General features: G+C 39.4%; 1 protein-coding gene across 1 annotated transcript in view; it reads right to left on the reverse strand.

Moving 5' to 3' along the window:
- ZNF177 (zinc finger protein 177) overlaps positions 1–602 on the reverse strand; it is a 14283-nt gene extending 13681 nt beyond the window's left edge. Inside the window, exon 1 of the mRNA XM_008070291.2 lies at positions 529–602. The gene's annotated coding sequence lies outside the window, so the exon portion shown is untranslated. The remainder of the gene's footprint in view (positions 1–528) is intronic.
- Positions 603–3542: the final 2940 nt, after the last annotated feature.

Here is a 3542-nt window from a genome sequence, read left to right on the forward strand (position 1 = left end):
GCGGTGGCCGGGAGCGGCCTCTGCACTCCAGCCTGGGCAACAGAGTGAGACTCCAACTCAGAAAAAAAAAAAAAAAGAAACTGAAGAAACACATTAATGAAAAGACATCATGTATTCATGATTGTAAGAATCAATATTGTCAAGATGTCATATTACCTAAAGTGATCAACAGTTCTAATGCAACCAAATAGAAAAAACAATCCTGAAATTCCTGTGGAAACACAAAAAACTCAAATAGCTAAAGCAGTCTTGAGCAAAAACAATAAAGCTGGACACATTGCACTTCCTTACTTTAAAATATATTATTAATACAAGTTACAGTTATCAAAACAATTTGGTGCTAGCAATAAAACACAGACAAATATAATAGAATATAAAGTCCAGAGAGAAACCTATACATATAAGGTCAATTAATCTTGGACAAAAGTACCAAGAATAAACAACAGGAAAAGGATAGTCTCTTCAATAAATGATGTCAGAAAATCTAGATATCCACATATAAAAAAAAAAATGAAATTGGATCCTTACCTTACACCACACAGAAAAATCAACTCAAAAGGGGTTAAAGGTTTAAATGTAGAACCTGACACTGTAAAACTCCTAGAAGAAAACACAGAGAAAAAGCTCCATGATGTTAGTTTTGGCAATTTTTTTTTTAGAATTGACACTAAAAACATGGGCAACAAACGAAAAAATACTCAAGTGAAACTACATCAAACTAAAAAGTTTCTGCATTGCAAAGAAAACAATGAACAAAATGAAAAAATAATCTTGTGGAATGGGAGAAAATATCGACAAACCACATATCTGATTGGAAGTTAATATCTAAAATATATAAGAAACTCATACAATTTTATATTTTAAAAAAACTCCAAATGACCTGACTAAAAATGGGTAAAGGACCTAAGCAGACATTTTTTTCCAAAGAAGAAATAAACATGGCCAACAGATATATGAAAAAGTGCTCAACATCACTAATTATTTAGAAAATGCCAATCAAAACAATTAGCCACTACGACACACTTCTTAGAATGGCTACTATCAAAAAGTCAAAAGATAACAAGTGTGGACAAAAGGAACCCATATACATTGCTGGTGAGAAGGTAAATTGGAATAGTCATTATGAAAAATAGCAGCAGAGGTTCCTCAAACTATATTAAAGCAAGAACTACTAATACCATATGATCCAGCAATCCCACTACTGGCTATCTATCCAAAAGGAATGAAATCACTGTCTTGAAGAGATTATCTGTATTCATTACAATATTACAGTATTCACAATAGCTAAAATACAGAAACAACCTAAGTGTCCACTAACAGCTGAATAGATAAAGAAAATGCCAATTTATATCTATATACACATACATACACACGATAGATTATTCAGCCTTAAAAAAGAAGGAAATGGAAACCTGAAGGACATTATGCTAAGTAAAACAAGGCAGACACAGAAAAGATAAACACTGTATGACCTCAGTTTTATGTGGAATCTAAAAAAGTCAACCACATAGAAACAAGACCAAAAAGGTGGTTACCAGAGATCTAGCAGCGGGGGAAACGAGAATATTGGTCAAAGGGTATATTCTTGCTGATATAAGATGAATAAGTTTTAGAGACCTAATGTATAACATGGTAACTACATTTAATGCTGACATGTTATATACTTGACTTCTGCCAGGAGAGCACATCTTATATACATAGAAGTTACTGAGATGACAGGTATGTTAATTAGCTTGATTGTGGTAATCACTTCACATGTACAGGTATAGCAAAACATGTTGTATACCTTAAATACAAATAATTTTATCAATTATGTCCAAAAAAACCTGGGAAAAAATGCTCTAGGAAAACAAATGCGAATTACAAAAGCAAGCAAGAGGGAGAATAGATATAATAAGAGTGGCACAATGGTGATAATCACTGATGAAGGGTGGTGGATACACAATGGCTTCACCATAGTATTCTATCCCTGGGTATGTTTGGAAATGCATAAGAATTTTGTTTGGTTTTTTTCAGTTGGGGTCTCACTCTTATCACCCACGTTCGAGTGCAGTAGCACACTCACGGCCACTGCAGCCTCGACCTGCTGAGCTTAGGTGATCCTTCTACCTCAGCTTTCCAAGTAACTGGAACTACAGATGTATGCCACCATGCCTGGCTAGTTTTTGTGATTTGTGGTAGAGATGAGGTCTCACTAAGTTACCCAGACTTGTCTGGAATCCAAGTTACCCAGGCTTGTCTGGAATCCCCGGGCTCAGGTAATCCTTTAGCCCCTGCCTCCCAAGGTGCTGGGATTACATGTTGAGTCACTGTGCACAGCCTTGTTTGTTTGTTTTTTTTAAAGAGACAGAGTCTCACTCTACTCTCCAGGCTGAAATGCAGTGGCACAATCACAGTTCACTGCAGCCTTGATCTCCTGTGCTCAAGTATCCTCCTGGCTTAGCTACCCAAGTGACTGGGACTACAGGTGCATGTCACCACGTCTGAAAATGTGTTTATTTTTGGTAGAAATGTGGTCTCACTATCTTGCCCAGGCTGGTCTCAAACTCCTGGCCTCTAGTGATCCTCATGTTTCAGCCTCCCAAAATATTGAGATTACAGGCATGAGCCACTGCACCCAGCCATGAAAAGTTTTAAAGGAAATAAAGCTTCCATACCAAAGTGTACAGCCAGGAAATATACTTTTTTAGGTGTAGCAGAAAATCTCTCTTGAGAAACTTTAATCACAAATGGCTCTCTTTTAGGTTTCAATCCAAGTTCACATTATCCGTACAGTTCAAAAAACCTCAAAGAGGGGCTGGGCATGGTGACTCAGCCTATAATCCCAGCACTTTGGGAGGCTGAGGTGAGAGAACTGCCTGACCCTGGGGGTTCAAGACCAGCCTGGGCAACTTGGTGAGACCACGTCTCTACAATAAATAACACACACACACACACACACACACACACACACACAATACTAACCGGTCATGGTAGCATGCATCTGTAGTTCCAGCTACTTGGAAGGCTGAGGCAGAAGGATCACCTGAGCCCAGCAGGTCGAGGCTGCAGTGGCCATGAGCATGCCACTACACTCCAGCCTGGGTAGCAACACTGAAACTCCAACTCAAAACAACAAACCAAAAATAAACCTCAAGAGAATTGTCCCCAAGCAAGCAGCAAACGGACCTATTTCCGGAAAATGCAATTTTAAGTCAGGTCTCAAAGAATCCTTACATATAAAGTTCTAAGGAAACTGAGAAAGTCACAGTTTAAAAAATTTTCAGCCGGGTTTGGTGGCTCAGCTTGTAATCCCACGCCTTGGGAGGCTGAGGTGAGTGGATTGCCTGAGTCCGCGGGTTCGAGACCTGCCTGGGCAACTTGGTGAGACCTCATCTCTACAATAAATAAAAAAAAATTAGCCGGGCATGGTAGCACACGCCTGTAATTCCGGCTACTTGTAAGGCTGAGGCAGAAGGATCGCCAGAGCCCAGCAGGTCAAGGCTGCGGTGGCTGAGAGTGGCCACTGCACTCCAGTCTGGGCAACAGAGTGAGACTCCAAC

The sequence above is a fragment of the Carlito syrichta genome, unplaced genomic scaffold (genome assembly GCF_000164805.1).
Source record: "Carlito syrichta isolate Samal-C Ts95f unplaced genomic scaffold, Tarsius_syrichta-2.0.1 Scaffold313324, whole genome shotgun sequence".
In the NCBI taxonomy this organism is placed as follows: Eukaryota; Metazoa; Chordata; class Mammalia; order Primates; family Tarsiidae; genus Carlito; species Carlito syrichta.